Source organism: Acinonyx jubatus, chromosome B2 (assembly GCF_027475565.1).
Source record: "Acinonyx jubatus isolate Ajub_Pintada_27869175 chromosome B2, VMU_Ajub_asm_v1.0, whole genome shotgun sequence".
Classification (NCBI taxonomy): domain Eukaryota; kingdom Metazoa; phylum Chordata; class Mammalia; order Carnivora; family Felidae; genus Acinonyx; species Acinonyx jubatus.
The window spans coordinates 145,524,338-145,541,867 of record NC_069385.1 but is presented as its reverse complement, the minus strand read 5'-3'; positions in this window follow the sequence as shown (position 1 = coordinate 145,541,867).

Sequence of the window (17,530 nt, the reverse complement as noted above, 5' to 3'; positions counted from 1 at the left end):
GAGGGGTGAGATGGTGGCAGAAAGGGGGAGCCAACTCGGGGGGGATCAGCCACGGGAGGCTGAAAGGGTTTGGGTTTAGCGAAGGTCTCTTTTAAGTGACTCAGAATCCCCAGTGAGATGAGGAAGGTTCGAGGGGCAGACCTGGCCCCCCTCTCCTCCTCCCAGCCCCCAAGCACACAGTTGGTGAATTGGTATCTGGTTGTGCTCTAAACCAGGGCGGCCCAAACTGGCGGGGATTGGGTGCTGTGTAGAGGGTGTTCAGACTCACTCTTGGGGCCCACTGCCCGGGATCTGTCTCGGCCAGAGAGCAAGGCGGCGGGGAGGGCACAGAGCCCGAGGGAAGGTTCGAGGACAGAAATCACGCACCAGGCCCTGGCATCATCCAACTGGATGCCCTCTTCCTTGAATGACACCTTTTTGCTCTTCGAGAGGCTGGCTTCCTTCAGGCCCGAGACTTCTCTCTGCCAAGAGCACGTGTATCACACAAATCTTCCCACAAAGGGAAAAGTCTTAACTGACAGCCGAGATAAAATTTCCATCACCTGGAAGCCTTAAGAAAAAAGTTGTTTTTGTTTTCTACGTCTTTCTTCGTAAATTACCACACACGAAGTGGTTTAAGCAACATGAATTGACTGTCTCACAGTTGTATACATTCAGAAGTCTGACCTGGGTCTCACCTGGCTAAAATCTAGGTTTGGGGGAGATTTGCCCTGTTATAGGTAGTCCTACTAGTAAATATCTTTTCACGTCGTTTTTTCCCCCTTAGGATAGATCCCTGAAAGTGAGATTTTTTAATTTTTGGCCAAGAAGTTCATTTTCTTTCTTTTCATAAAATACCCGTTCTCATGGAACTAAGTTTGGGGCAGTTTGATCCCTGAAAGGGGACGGACGTGCCATGATTGACATAGACAAATACTCTAAAATGGGATGGATGCGGCAGACCAACCACATGTCCATGACCATGGGTGAGATCACCGGGAAAGCCACTGGGCAAAGAATGGACCCTACAGACCCCAAGACTTAAGGGGCAAGTGGGGAATATAGAGAGATAAGAGGAGAACCAAGAGAGCTTGGTATCTTAAAAGTCAAAGGAATAGAATTTCAGGAGCAGGTAGTGATCAGCACATCAGATGCCACAGAGGGCTCCGTGGGATGAAGGCTGAGATGTACCTGTTGGGTGTATCAGATAGGTAGCATTGTTGACCATAGGTCATCTCTTACAGAAGAGTAGAAGACCACTTACAATGGGCTGAGGAGTCCATGGGAGGTGAGGAAGGGCAGAAAGGAGTCCAGAATATTCTTCTGATATGTAGAATGGGAAGGGAAGAAAGATATAGAGTGTGGTGAGGGAGAGAAATCACAAGTTGGGAACCACCCCGCAGGAGCATCTGGGGTTCTCGTCATCTCCCCCTTCGCTGGCTTCATTTTCCTCTTCATTATAGTGATCCTGATTCCTTGGCTCTGCAAACCATTCTCCTTGGCCAAAAGGAGAAAGGTGTGCTAAGTGATGGGAGGTGATGGGAGGTTTCCACCCTCGGCCCACTGCTGGCAACTCCATCCCCTTGTGACCCCTTAACTCCCTCTCCTTTGATCTGAACTCCACCTCTTCTCTTTATAAGAACTCAAAAAAAGACCTAAAATGGGATTTTTCCAGCCTCATCTTATTTGGGGCTTTAGTTTGTTTTCACATGCTTTTGTGTCCTCACAAAATCTATCTCCTACTGCCTTTTAGGAGATCCTTTTTTGGCATGAATTCATCAGAGCTCCCGGTGCCTCCACATTTATTTATTTGTTTGTTTGTTTGTTTATTTATTTATGTATTTAGAAGCCACTCTTCCCTTTCTCCTTCTTCAGGATCATTTGTTCTTTTAACGCAATTTCATATTTTTGTGCCAAGCTCTCCAAGAGCTCTTGTAGGGTCTTTGGAGGCACTAAGCCCCAGAAGGTTGTGAAAGAGCCTTCCTTCCCTAAACCATATGTAATTCGGAACAAAAATAAGTGCGATAAAATTATACATGTGTGCTGAGATTAAAATAGCTTCTTTCAATTTTTTTTTTTATTGCAAAATTCTGGGCAAGAATTTACCAAAGCTGATCTCTCCTCATCGGGGGCGATGTCTGCCCTTCCTACCTGCCAAGCAAATACTTTCTCTCTGTTCTGGGTCCTCGGGCACTGGGTTCCTCTACTAGACTCTGCGTTCTTTGCTTAGCTTGTCTCCTCGCCTGGGTAGGTGGCCGATTGAAGGAAGCCATTTTGGTGTCCCCCCGTCCCCAGGGAGGAGCCATCAGTTATGTTTGTGTCTTTTCTTCCCTCCTCCTTCCTCCTCTCTCTGCTTCTACTCACATACACTTGTAAGAAGCATAATAATACAGCAGGAAATAGACGTGTTAATAGATGAAATCAAACATGTGCGTCCACAGGGCTGGGTAGTCGTATGCACTCGTCCTTCCAAAACCTCCTGTGAGCAGTTATTTCTGTCCTATCTCCATTTCACAGGTGAAGATACTGAGATTTACCCAAGGCTCCTGTTACAAGTCGAATTGTGTCTTCCCCAAATCCGTATGTTGAAGTCCTATCCCTCAGTACCTCAGAACGTGACCGTATTTGGAAGTAGGGTCATTGTATCTGGAATTAGTTAAGGTGAGGTCAGACTGGAGTAGGGTGGGCCCCTAACCCAACATGGTGGGTGTGCTTATGAAAAGGAAAAATTTGGACATGGACATAGACATGCGCACAGGGGAAACGCTGTGTGACGGCAAAGGCAGGAGGACTTGGGGTGATGCTTCTAGCCAAGAAACACCAGATATTGATAGCCGACCCCCAGAACCTGGGGGAGAAGCCTGGAACAGAGTCTCCCTCAAAGCGCTCAGAAGGAACCAACCCTTCTGATACCTTGATTTCAGACTTGTAGCCTCCAGGACTGTCTCACGACACATTTCTGCTATTTGTGCACCCCCCCAGGTTGTGGTACTTGGTTATGGTGATTCTGGAAAAACGGAGTGAGTTCCTAGCCAAGCTGGGGTTTGGGTCCAGCTGTTGTGACTCTCAGCCAGTGCTCTTTCTGATAGGCTGCTTTTCTCCCTTCCTGAGGGGAAGCGACCCCTTTCACCTGGATAGTCTAGGACTGCCCCCCGGAAGAGGTGCTGTGCTGTGCTTGAAGGTAAAGAGTGTTCTGATGCATGGAAAGGGGTGTGGGGAATGAAGGCGGCATAAAAAGTGCGGGGTGTGGCTGGAACAGAGGACCCCTATTACGAAGCACTTGCTTATAACTTTTCCATTTCCTGAGTGTTACAGATCTGATCTTGTAGGGGTTTGTAAATCTGCTGGAGATCAAAGTCCAGGCCAGTAGGGAGTCACTTGACATTTCTGCGAGCCTGAGCATGCCTTTAATAGAAGGTCAGGCTTGCACAGGAACAAGCTCTTTGGCGGCCAGCAGGCAGGTTGGGAAATGGGGACAGAGAGGACCATTGGAATATATCAAATAGTCCAGTCACGTAGGCAGACACCTCTCTCCCGGGTGGGTTCCCTGATCTTCAGAGATGAGAAGCAGTCCTCTGCATTTGGAAGACTACCCCGTGTGCCCTTTAAGGCAAAACATTTGGAGATGACGTTTCTTTGTTGGGAACGGTTGATGGATATAATCTCATTTTGGTGGTGGTGATGGTGGGAGGTGCTGGGATTTTTTTCTTTTCTTCTCTGCAAAGAAAGTGAAAAGTTACATATCAACACAATGGTCAAGGGGCTGGCAAAAGTGAGTGGTTTGGGTTGGGTTGCCCCCAGGGATACCCAAGCACAAGATCACAGGTGGGACTGGCTGGTCTAGTCCCGGAGAGATCTTCACAATGACCTTTGTAAGCCCAGGAGATGCCCAGCCGAGCAGAGGAGGAAAGATGAAGCAACCGGCTGCAAAGCTTCGTGCATTTATCTGCTCTGCACCCAGGGGTTTCTGTATTGAGAATCTACATCTGTTAAAGGTCGTCAGCAACCCTAGGGTGTGTGAACCAGGCTGCCAGCCCCCTGGTGACAGCATGCTTGATCTAATTGCAGGCTGCCCTCTTTGACAGCTCTTCTTGACTGAACAAGTGCTGCCTTTTCCAGCACTGGCTTCATTTGTAGTTGCTCAAATGCTGTAATCCTGGTGCACCAGCTGAGGACGCTTCTCAGATAATCACTCTGCAAAGCGAGATCGTCAGCCATACTGACGCTTGCCCGCAGAGTCCTATAATTATGCCTGTGGTAATCGGTGCTGACTCAGAACAGCACAGGTCTATAAAAAAAGATGCAAAGAGTGTGTGCCGAGCAAGGATTTCCACACAGACCATCCTCCTCCCCGCCACCACCCCCCCCCCCCCTTCTCACATGTACAGTGTTCTCACACGATTCTTCTCCCATCTGCACTCAGATAACTAGGGGGGTGAAATTTGGTCTCAATGTCCAGGAGAAAATAGTTGTTACATCTGGATAGAAGAAGGAGGGCTGCCTCATTATTTAAGCTAAAAGGGTTGGAGGGTCTCAAGTCTCCCAGACCAGACTGGCCATGTCATGAAGCGGAGAAGACCACTGCCCACGTTGGAGGGCTCGGGAAGGCCAGAATTCTCCAAAATTATTCTTTCAATTGATCACGGAAGTCAGAAGTACCTTTAACCAGAGCAACACCTCTCTTATCAGCAATAAGAAATGAGGTGGTCTCTAAACACACGATCTCACTGAAATTTCCCAACAACCTGTGAACTGGTTCTTTTCGTTGTTTCTACTCTGCAAGAAGAAGTTTAGAAAAGTTAAAGCAGGGACGCCTCGGTGACTCAGTCAGTTAAGCAGCCGACTCTTGATTTCAGCTCAGGTCATGAGGCCATCATCTCATGGTCATGAGATCGAACCCCGAGTTGGGCTCTGCTATATCAAACCTACTTGGGATTCTCTCTCTCCCTCTGTCTCTGCTCCTCTCCTGTTCTTGTTTGTGCACGTGGGCACACATGCTCTCTTTCTCTCTCTCTCTCTCAATAAATAAATAAACTTTAAAAGAAAAAAGTTAAAGCACATGGCAAATTTGGTTGTAACCAGGAGAAACCCAGTACATTCTGACCCCATCTGACTGTTCCGCCCCCCTGTTTTATACTAGCATCATAAATGAGAGGCACCAGATCCTTCCATGAGGTCTTAGAACAAGGAGTAGAGAATGTGAGGGAAGAATGGGCTTCTGGAGCTGATGGCCCCTCAGAGGGATTTCCATGGAGAAGGAAAGAGAAGGTGGCTTGGGGCCCTGAAGATGGGCTGACTCACTTCCCACCTGCGCTGAGCATTGATCCTGAATGGTGTTTCTCTCCTCAACTTTGAGAATGGCGAAAGCAACAGGGACGTCAGTCCAGTAGCAAAAGTCATGGAGCTATGCTTCAGCCGGGCCGGTAGTGTTGAGACGCTAACTCCGCTATGGATGAATAGCCCAGCCAGAATTTGGGGGCCCCCCAGGCTGGGGAAAGGGGAGGCCTGGGGATTTCTTTTCTTGCAGTATTTTCTTTACATTTTTCCCCTTCCTTTTTTCCTCAGATACCTTTCTTTCGTCCTTAATTGACTGGAAACAGTTGCCAGTATGGAAGAGAAGGTGTGTGGTGAACTATTTATAGGGATTCCATATTTGTCAAAAATTTGCTGTATTGCTTTCCATTTCTTGCAGATACATTTCAGGTCCTATTTATAATGCCTGCCTGGTCCTCCCTTATAAAAGATTAGGCGTGTGTGAGAGAGGTGTGAGGAAAGCATTACCTGAATCAAGTGTTATGTTCTAGAACTTTCACCATGTGCGACTCTACCCATCACAAAACTCACATAGAAGACACCTGCTGTGTTTCACTGCCTGGTATTCCTCTTCCTTTTTCTTATAGTTAAATTCTCCGTTGTGAAACATTCAGGGTCATTTAGGAAGGTCAAACTTGAGAACACAGGCGATTGGATCATGTAGACCAGGGCTTGCCAAACTTTTTCTGCAAAGAACCAGACGGAACATATTCTTGGCATTGCAAAGACATACCGCCTCTGTCGTGCCTACTCAACTCTACCGTTAGTGGCATGGAAACCATTTATACAGTCAATATAAATAAATGAACATGACCAGATGTGACCCACACTGGGCTGGATTGGGCCCCTGGTTCTAGTTTGCCCACCCCTGATCCGGAACTTGCTAGTTGAAATGCCCTTTGCTGGATTCGGACATTGGTATGTAATCCAAACTGGGCCCATCGAAATATTCCCTAGAACTTTTCTGTTGGAGCTACCAACAAAGTTAGCCCTGCAGTTAATTGGTTGTGAGGATGTGAATAATCTGGAAATGCTAAGAGCCATCTTCTTTGCAAGGTAGGAAGGTTCTGACGGAGGAATGGAAGACAGAGATAGAGATGCTGAACTCCTGACCCCACCCAGGCTCCAGAACTCCCTTTCTGACTTCTAGTTCTGTGTGCAAGATAGGTTTTGTGGAAGCTGGTTGGAGTCTGGTTTTGGTCTTACAAGCAGAATATTCTGGCTAATATACTTTAAAAGGTCAAGATGATCCCCGTTTCACAAACGGATTTGCATTCTGCTCTGTCGCCTGCCAGCTGGGAGATCTCGGACAACTTGATGAATTCTCCGAGCCCCAATTTTCTAATTTGCAAAATAGCAATTATAACTGTACCTTCATCATAGTCACCTCCGTTGTTTAAAAATCAGTTTCTACTTTGGCAGGACGGTTAGATGTTTTCTGCCTCTTCTAGCCAACGGTAGGGCCGAGCCACCCCTAGAGTCCTTGGACTAAGTGCGCACATCGTGCGGAAATACTACTCTTTCAAGTTCACACATAGGAAAAGGGCTTAACAGAGAAGTGAGGCAGAGGGAATCTCAAGGGTCCTACAAGGGTACGAGGTCAAGACTCATGGTCAACATGAATGTGTGACACAGACCCGGAGGGGCCACTGGGGAACCGCATGGGAGCATATCCAGGGACGGGACAAGGGAATGGGGGACTGTTCTGAGCTTTCTTACATAACAGGGTGGTGAACCAGCACCACCCTGCACCTCCCATACCGCTGTCTTGCCTTCTTGACATGTACACCAAGCACGACAGTTTATAATTCGGCGGCATTTGCTCTGTCACACCGTCTCCTCACCGACCATGTGAAGTATGATTATTGCTGTTGTTTTAATTTCCGTTTAATCAGTGAGGACATGGGCTCAGATGAGATGTACAGGAGTACACGTAGCTCATGAGTGGGGGGCTCAAGAATTTAACCACGTTTCCTGATTCCGAGGTCAGTCCGTCTTTCTCGTTTGCATAGGTCTGTGTGTGTGTGTATGTGTGTGTTTTGTTTTGTTTTGTTTTTCCTGTGACATGTTCTTCCTGACCCGGAATGCCCCAGCATATCTTAAACTTTGGAAGCATTTGTCCTGCACTTGCCCTCTTACTGGAGTTGACATATGACAGGCCCCACGAAGCACTCTCGTTCATAAAATCAACTCTCAGCTTTTTGAATCTTCTTTGGGGCAACAGTGGCTAGCAAGGAGTCGTGAACGATAATACCTATAATTCAAGAACAAAATGAAAATACTGCTTACTCTTGCATCCCAAGAAACATTCCTACGATGTTGATTCTGGCAGTCCTTCTAACTTGCAAGCTATTGTTTTCATTACTAACGACATTCTGTCATTCTGCAAGCAACCATACGAGAGAGAAAGGGAGAAAGAGAGAGATCTAAACGATCTGTTTTCATATTCTCAAGCACTTTTTCTTCTTCCATAAAAAGAATTTTTTTTTTTTTTTTGGCAAGCGACGGAAACTAGAAAATCACTTTCTAATTCTATCTTAGCAAGAGTCAAAACTGGTAGGGATTTCTCCAGACATACTCTAATTTCTCCATGTGCTTTAGGACCATTGGACTAAATGAAAATATTTACCTAGCTCTTTTCCTTTCGAATCCTGGGACATTAAAAGCATGTCATAAAATTGTCTCCCTTAAAAATATGCCCAGCTGATTAATTGGAGGGATCGTTCAACTCATACATCCTATTATCCCAGGTGTGAGATGGGTCAGGCCATGAAATACAGTAAGAGGGAAGCTAGACCAGAGGGACCTGGGAAGAAGAGAGGAGAGGGCTGGGGTCTGATTGAGAGTCACTAACTACATACCTACCACCCCCCTTCCCAACCAATAACTTGCTATGGCCTCCTGACCAAGACATAGTCTTTCTTTTTCTCTCTCTCTCTTTTTCTTTTAGAGGAAGAGCTACTGTCTATCTTTTTAAGTTTATTTATTTTTAGAGAGAGAGAGTATACAAATGGGAGAGGGGCAGAGAGAGACAAAGAGAGAGATTCTCAAGTAGGCTCTTCTGTCAGCATGGAGCCTGATGCGGGGCTCAAACTTACAAACTGCAAGATCACGACCTGCGTCAAAGTCAGATGCTTAACCGACTGAGCCACCCAGGTGCCCCGACACAGTCTCTCTGGATGTCGGGACTGTGTTAGTATACTGAGCATAAAACAACGTAACCTACATACTCACAAGGATATTGGGAAGGAAAATGAGAAACCAATCCCTCCTTTTCATCCAGTGGGGGAGCTTAATATGCGTTCTTAATAAAGGCAAATGGGGGAAGTAACAGTGTGAATTACATTAGATTTTTCAATGTACTTGACTTTTTTTTTACCTTAAAAAATAGTAGATTGGATTTTCTAGTTCTGTTTAACCCAAGCTCTGGTCAACATTCAGCAGAACCCTTAACGTCTGCTGTGGTTGGCAGCGGGCCAGGCCAAAGGGGAGTGACAGGGACACCATGCAGATTAAGGGGGCCTGGTGATGTGAAAGGTAGAGCCCCTGGGCCAAATCCTGGGTAAAGAGCATAAACCAGACCTGCCCTGGGGATTATGGTAGGAAGGTCACAGAAAAGCCACCAGTTCCTCTCCCCTTATATATGTCCTACCTTGCCCTGTAAGTTTGCGGTGGCCTCCTCTTGGTCCTACCTTTGGACTGAGAGTTGCTTTGGTCAATGGGATGTTAGCAAATATGGCTCAAAAAGGTGCTGGAACAGGGCCTGTCCACTCATAGTTCGGCAGTTGCCCTGAGGAGAATATGCCCAGACCAGCCTCTTGAGGGTGAGTCAGAGCTGAATGGTCTCTGACGCCCATGCTGAAGCCAGCCGCTATCCGCCACCAGCTGGTCCCCAGATACCTGCGCTGGCCTCGCCGCGATCAGCAGTGACCTAGCTAACCCCTAGCTGACCTTAGACTTGTGAGCTATAAATGATAGAATAGGCGGTTTGTTGGACGGAAGGGAAGCTGGAGGCAAAGGCGGTGACAAACAGGTGACACGTTAGAAGCCCGAGGGCACAACTTCCCGACTTCTTGGCGTTTCACATCCTGACCTGACTGCTTCCAGCTCCCCAGGGCTGACAGACCAGGAGCCACAGGGGCAGGGCAGGGCTCTCCTCTTCAACGTGGCCCCCAGAGTAACCCGTAGCTTCCTCAGAATGTATTTACATTGTGGCTTCACCACCCCACACCCGCCCTGACAGTTCCTGCGAGCACCTTGTAGGGCCCAAAACACTGCCTCCCGACTGGTGGAAGGACTCCCTCAGATGATTGGAAACAACCTCGGGTTGGAGACCGCCCTGGCTGTGACCCATGACCTCTGCAAACATAAGAAGAAAAGACCCCCTGGTCCCGGTGCAGTGGCCATGCTCTCCCAGCTGCTTTGTGTCTGGCACCTTCCTTCTGAACTGTCTTTGTTTGAGCCTGGATCCTCACGTAAGTCTTTCATGGGGAATCCAAGCACCCGAGCCTCCGTTGACACAGCACAGACTCTCCCACCCACAACACGAACACATACGGTTATGGTTTTGTGGTTGTTTGTCACCCAGGAAATGCTCATTGACACAGCCTCTACCCCCCCACCCCAGTGTTTCTACCTGGTTCCCAAACTTAGTGGCCGTGGTAATTGGGGCAACTAATTGGGAGCTTGTCGAGGATGCTAATTAGTGGTCCTGGAATTATTTATTTACTTATTTATTTTTAATGTTTACTTTTGAGAGAGAGAGAGAGAGAGACAGAGTGTGAGCGGGCAAGGGGTAGAGAGAGAGGGAGACACAGAATCCGAAGCAGGCTCCAGCCTCCGCGCTGTCAGCACAGAGCCCGACGCGGGGCTCGAACTCGCAAACTGCGAGATCGTGACCTGAGCCAAAGTCGGCCCCTTAACCAACTGAGCCACCCACGTGCCCCTTGGGATTTATAATTTAGACAGGATGGTTCCCAGGGGACCAATTAAGAGTTGACTACACTACTATTCTCAATTTCTGTTTACTTTTTAAAAATTTAATTAATTAATTAGAGCACGAGCAGGAGAGGGGCAGAGAGGAAAAGGAACAGAGGATCCGAAGTGGGCTCTGCACTGACTGCAGCAAGCCCACGGTGGGGCTCGAACTCACCAACCACGGGATCACTACCTGAGCGGAAGTCAGACGCTCAACAGACTGAGCCACCCACGTGCCCCTCAATTTCTGTTTCTATCAGATGACTGAGAAAGATTCTTTCTCCTCATCCCCAAGACTCTTCTTCCCTTTCTAAATTTTTTTTTTCAACGTTTATTTATTTTTGGGACAGAGAGAGACAGAGCATGAACGGGGGAGGGGCAGAGAGAGAGGGAGACACAGAATCAGAAACAGGCTCCAGGCTCCGAGCCATCAGCCCAGAGCCCGACGCGGGGCTCAAACTCACGGACCGCGAGATGGTGACCTGGCTGAAGTCGGACGCTTAACCGACTGCGCCACCCAGGCGCCCCGCTTCTTCCCTTTCTAATTTGCCACAACAAAGAAACAAACTCAGGAGCCCCAGGGGAGGCGGGCATTTGTGTTGCTTCATGTGAGGACCAACATGTATCCGTGTCCCCAGATCTTTCCCGCTGGCTTGTGTCTCAGAAAGCCTGTCCACTCCTTTAAGGGATAGCACAGTTCTCAACAAGAACAAAAAAGGATTACAGCGCTAGTGTGCTCACCGAAAGGTGGCTCATCGGGTCTCATCAATCTTGCCACATGGGTTGGAATCAAGTCTGCAGTTAGAAACATAATCCCGAGGGTCGTCTGGGTGGCTCCGTCGGTTAAGCGTCCGACTTCAGATCAGGTCCTGATCTCATGTCCATAAGTTCGAGCCTCCGCATCGGGCTCTGTGCTGACAACTCAGAGCCTGGATCCTGCTTCCGATTCTGTCTCTCTCTCTCTCTCTCTGCCCCTCTCCCTCAAAAATAAATAAACATTAAAAAAAAAAAAAAGATTTCAATAAACAGCAAAGGAGGATTCCATGAATAAAATCAGCAAATAGTCTCAAAGTCCTATTTCCCTGCCTCTCACCCTGTATAGCTCCCACATGTGGCTGCCCCGTTCTCACCTCCCTCTTTTCAGACTCTCCCCTCTTTCCTGTCCATGCCTTCCACCTCTCCTTCCTCGTTCAGATATGTTCCTTTCCCAGGGACTCCAGTCCTTTCCAAGGTGAACCAAATGGTCTTGGTTCTGTCTGTCCCTAATACCCTTATTATGCACATCGGAGTCTAGGGAATAAGCCGTAGAGTCTAGTGTAGAAGCCGTAGAGGTGGGCAGAACTTTGTGTCCCTGATGCTGCTGCCTGCTCATCACCCAGAGAGTGCTGGGGTGTGGGATTTGCTGAATACAGAAGTTTCCCATGTGTAAGGAAGCCCACAGGAGGCACAAAAGAACAGAGGCTGTCCATTGGTACTTCCAGTCACGTGGAGACCGTCGTAGCCAAGTGGCTAGTGTCGAGGAGGGAATCTTACAATCTAGCAAAACGTGTCAAAGAGCAGACATCAATCCTGTTGATTCCAAGTGGTGAAGCAACATGAGGAGTGAAGGAGCGTATTTTCACCTCCGTGAGGTTTTCCTGGAACTAGGTGGGCACAAGAGGGCAGGTGGGCCATTCATTGTCGCTCTTTTTACGGTGGGTGTGAGAAGAACACGGGCCCTTGACTGTAATCTGGGGTGTTGGGTATTTCATGCTCTAACAAGTGAATGAATACAGTTATGGAAGGAAGCCTGCAAGGTACAGCTAGACGTTTCTGGAAATGACTTCCACTGTTGCAATATCGTCTTCATTTTCACACACAGGAAAAAAGTTGAGAAAGTGTTTAAAGATAATTAGATTCCAGGAAAGCCAATTAGGCAAGCACTAATTCTATTGTAAGAGGAAGATAATGGACAGATTTTTATGACAAAGTAGGGGGTGGGGGAAATCACAGCAGAGGAAATGCCGTAAATGCTTTTGCTTTCTTGAAGGCCAGCCCGCCCCACTGTCTCAGGCCTCCACAGAGAGGTGGGGGGTTTTCCTGGTAAAGTCAACATCCCGGAATAGAGTCAGGACAGATTTATCTCTTTTGTCTAAAGAATGTCTGTAAGTTACTGAAATGCTGCCTCTAAAAGGTTGAATACTCTGATTTCTGCTTTGGGTACATTTCCCAATTCATTCCAGTCCATTTCTAGCAATCCCCTGTTTACATTCTCCGTGATCTTTGTACATTTTTGAAAGTTGTGGAATCCTAATTGTTCCCTCATTTTCTGGAGGAAAAGTGTTCTCTTTCTTCTCTCTTCTTCTGGCAGGAAAAAACAGAATGAACACTGAACAAACTTTTTTTTTTTTTAACGTTTATTTATTTTTGAGACACAGAGAGACAGAGCATGAACAGGGGAGGGGCAAAGAGAGAGGGAGACACAGAATCGGAAACAGGCTCCAGGCTCCGAGCCATCAGCCCAGAGCCTGACGCGGGGCTCGAACTCACGGACCGCGAGATCGTGACCTGGCTGAAGTCGGACGCTTAACCGACTGCGCCACCCAGGCGCCCCATGAACAAACTTTTAACCATAAAGGCATTTTCTGAGATGATTATGAAATATATGAAAGACTGAGACAGTTCTTTGAAGAGTCTAGGTTTTCAAATAAAATCTTTACATAAAAATTTCATTTTTAAAAAAGATTTAAATAAAAGCGAAGGGCTACAAAGCTTGGAACAGATGTCAGAAGTTTAAAAAACGTTCTTAATTATCAAGTCTTATGTTTCCAATCAATCAGTTAACATACTGGATCGATAGCATTAGGACTAGAACAGACTTAAAGGTCATCAAAGAAAGCATCTCGTTTTTTCTTAGGACATACTCATCACTGTGTAATATGAAAATATTCCACATTACAGATGCAACATTGACTTAATCACATCCTTACCATTAATATTTTTGTTACTAGATGTTATCTGTTACAATTAACACCACAGTGACTATCCTTTAATATTAATTTTTGACCAAATCTCTGACCACTTCTAAGGTTTAGATTTTTAAAAATCAGTTTCTGTGCTAGTATTTGTCTATTCCACAATTTCCTTTTGGATTTACTTTTTCTTTGGCTCTCAGATACATCCTTCCCTGGCTTCGGTAAGAATTGATGGGGGACAGTGGTAAAGACTTCTTAATAGTTGCATATCAGAAATGTTATTTGACCCCAATTTGGAATGATAGTTTAGCTAGGTAATGTATTTTAGCTTGATGGTTTATTTCCCCTCATTCCTTCAGAATGCTCCGTTGTCTTTTGGTATGTAATGTTGCCGACAAAAATCCACTGACAATCTAATTATCAGTGTTTAATAGATATTTCCCTCATTTTTCTTGATGGCTTTTGAGATTTTTTTTTTTTTTTGAGATTTTTCTCCACTTTTATTTTTGACAGTTCTGACGGCAGTTGTCTGGTAGGATGTTATTACATTTAGCCTTCAGTGTATGGGGGTGGGGGTTGGAATTGTTATAGACATATGCTGTGGACTCTGATTACAGCCCCATCTTTCCAAACTTCTTTTTCACTTTCGTTATACCTCAGTATGTCTCCATGTGGCTTTCTGTGAGTTATCTGCCTATTTCCAACTGTGACCGGCCAAACGTTATTTCTTGCACAGATACTGTTCAATGATCATACATTTTATTTTCAGGTTTCTAGTGGGTTCTTACTTATATCCACAAGTTTCCATTTTGTTTCTGTTTTTCTTTTTTTAATAATTGATAGTTCTTTTTAAAAGGGTGTTCTTATTTCTTTACTATATAAATTTGTTTGAATAGCTGATCATATGGTTCAAAATTCAAAAGAAACAAAGTATATTCAGTGAAGCCTCCTTCCCACCCCATCCTAGCCACCTGGTTGCTTTTCCTTGAGGCAAATGAATTACAAATTTCCTTCCAGAAATAAGCCACACATCTTTAAGCAGATACAAACATACTTATTTTAGAGCTATTTTCAGGTGGCCCTATTATTTTTATTTTATTATTTTATTCCCTAAGTGTTGATTTTTATCGTAGTCCATTTGGGCCATTTAAAAACAATTTTTTTTCAATGTTCATTTATTTTTCAGAGACAGAGAGAGAGTCAGAGCATGAGCAGTGGAGGGCAGAGAGATAGGGAGACACAGAATCTGAAGCAGGCTCCAGGCTCTGAGCTTTCAGCACAGAGCCCAACATGGGGCTTGAACCCACAAACCAGGGGGCTCATGACCTGAGCCAAAGTCGGATGCTTAACCCACTGAGCCATTCACACGCCCCTGGACTGCTTTAACAAAAAATACCATAGGCTGGGTGGCTTATAAACAACAGAAATGTATTTCTCACAGTTCTGGAGATTGGAAGATCAGGGTTCCAGAATGATCACATTCTGGTGAGGGCCCTCTTCAGGGTTCCAGCTGTCAGCTTGTCTTTGTGTTCTCATGTGGTGGAGCCAGAGAGAGAGAGAGAGAGAGACGAAGAAGGAGAAAGAAGGGGGGGGGGGGGAGGAGGAGGAGGAGGAGGAGGAGGAAGGAAGAAGGAGAAGGGAGGGGGAGGGGAGAAGGGAGGGGGAGGGGGAGAAGGGAGGGGGAGGGGGAGAAGGGAGGGGGAGGAGGGAGAAGAAGGAAGGAGGCGCAGGGGGAGGAGAGGAAGCAGCAAGTTCTCATGTGACTTTTATTAGGACTGTGGAACCACACAAGACCCTAAATAGCTAAAGCAATTAGCTGAGAAAGAACAAAGCCAGAAGCATCACACTTCCTGATTTAAGCCCTAAATACCTATTTAAGCCCTAAATACCACATTTAATTTAATTCTACTGACCTCCCAAAGGTCACGCTGATTGACCTCCCGAAGGTCAATCATATACGAATTGATGGGGCACACAAACATTCAGTCCATAATAATCTTGTAACGGTCTCTCTTGGCACTCGTTTTGCTGGTGAATTTTGGAATTAAAGTTTGCAGGCTTATGTGCGTAAGACCACCCTCCCCTCCCCCAGCCTCTCTGTTCCTCTGTCTTTCTGTCTGTCTCAATTCAGACTTCCCCTTCTCCATTGGCTTTGTGCCTGCATCAGACTGGCCATAGCTCAGAACGGTTACATGGGTGGCCCATGACTCCTTTCCTCTGGAAATACTGGGGATCGAAAGCTGCGTGATGAGGCAGTGGGCGGCCTGGCACAGGTCCAGGCTGTGAAGTTGGGTCTCCTTCCGCCAAGCTCCCTAGATACCGGCCACCCATAAGCCTTGGGCCTGAAGCACCTTGCAGCCTACCGGCCTCTTTTTATGGGCTGGAAAGTCTTTCCCCATCCTGGACAGAAAGGTTTTATCTGCCAGATCATGATTGCTTGTTTGATAGTTGGAAACGCGTATTGTCCTAAAAGCCTTAGAGACGTACCCATGGCTCTAAGTATCGTCACCCAAATAAAACAAACATACGCTGTTGCTTTTGGGAAAACTTTCAGGACTTCGACAAATAAGCAACCAAGAAGCAGAAGTAAAGCTGATGAGGCTGATAGTACAGCCTTTGAAGCCATATTTATGCCAAGTCTTGACTGGGTGTGGTCGGAAAAGCTGTTACTTGTGTGACGACTTAGTCCATTCAAGCTGCTGGGGTTTATAGGATTTGGGGACACATTGATCAGATATTGCAATATCAGGAGATAAAGTGAAGCGCAATCAGTTTTACTGAAATTTTACAAAAATGAATGATTGAAATCGATCACTCAACTATTTGAAGCTTTACTATATAGCAAATTTGATTACCTTTTTTTCCTTTAGTATCGTATGGTAGACAGGATATACCAAGAGAATATATCAAGCACTGCCTCACCCCCAAGTGTGGCTCTAGGAGACTGGGCAGAAGGGAGTGAAAAGGAAAGGTCAGATGAGAAAATGTGTAGAGATTCTCAGACCACCACCACCACCACCAGTTGTCAACAGCAACAGTCTTGCCCACGGCTAAGATTCTAGATACACAGAGGATCATCGGGCCAGCCCTCGATGTCCGTCATTTCATAATCCATTTGGGAAAAAAGAAGAGCCATAAATAAAACACTGCCTGGAGGCAGAGGTGTCAAACAAGTGGTGTAGTAACTAGGATCCTAATTCAGGAGAGGGAGTGGGGTCTGAGGGTCTGACCAATTGAAGATTTCATTCATTCTTAGTAGTTTCCCCCTAGCTTTATTAGGATGTCATTGGCAAATAACATTGTGTAAGTTTAAGGTGGTATAAGCTGTTGATCCGATACGCTCGTGTGTTGTCAAATGATCACCACCGTATTCGCTAACACCTCCATCCCATAATTACCATTTGAGACCTGCTCTCAGCAACTTTCAAGTATATAATACAATATCGCTAACTCTGTCACATGCTGTACTCTAGATCCCCAGACTTATTCATCTTATAACTGGAAGTTTGTGCTCTTCCACCGACCTCTCCCCATTTCCCTCACCCTTCAGCCTCAGCCCCTGTCAACCATCATTCTGCTCTCTGGGTCTGTGAGTGCAGCTTTTGTAGATTCCATGTGCAAGTGAGATCGTACAATATTTGTCTTTCTGACTTACTTCACTTAGCAGAATGCCCTCAAGCTCCGTCCATGTTGTCCCAAGCAGCAAGATTTCCTTCTTTCTCATAGCTGAATAATTTTTCATCACATATATATAGATACACACACACACACACACATGCACACACTATTGGGTATGTGATGAATGCTGCAAAGAGCATGGGAGTGCATATACCTCTCTGATACCCTGATTTCATTTCCTATGGATATATATACACAGAAGTGGGGTTGCTAGAGCAGATGACCGTTCTGTTTTTAATTCCGAGAACCTCCATACTGTTTTCCAGTCATTCACGTTCCCAACAGTGCCTGCGGAAAGGTTTTATCTGCCAGATTTTTCCACATCGTCACCAACACTTATCTTTTTGGTAATGACCATTCTAACAGGTGTGAGGGGATACCTGAGTGTAGTCTTGATTTGCGTTTCCCTGACGATGAGTGATGTTGAGCATCTTTGCATGTGTCTGTTGGCCATCTGGATGTCTTCTTTGGAAAAATGTCTGTTCAGGTCTTCTGCCCATTTTTTTCTAACCGGACTGCTGTTTTTTGCTATTGAGTTTTATGAGTTCCTTATATAGTCTGGATATTAACCCCTTATCAGCCAAGTGGTCTGCAGATATTTTCTGTCTTTCCGTACATCTCTGTGCACT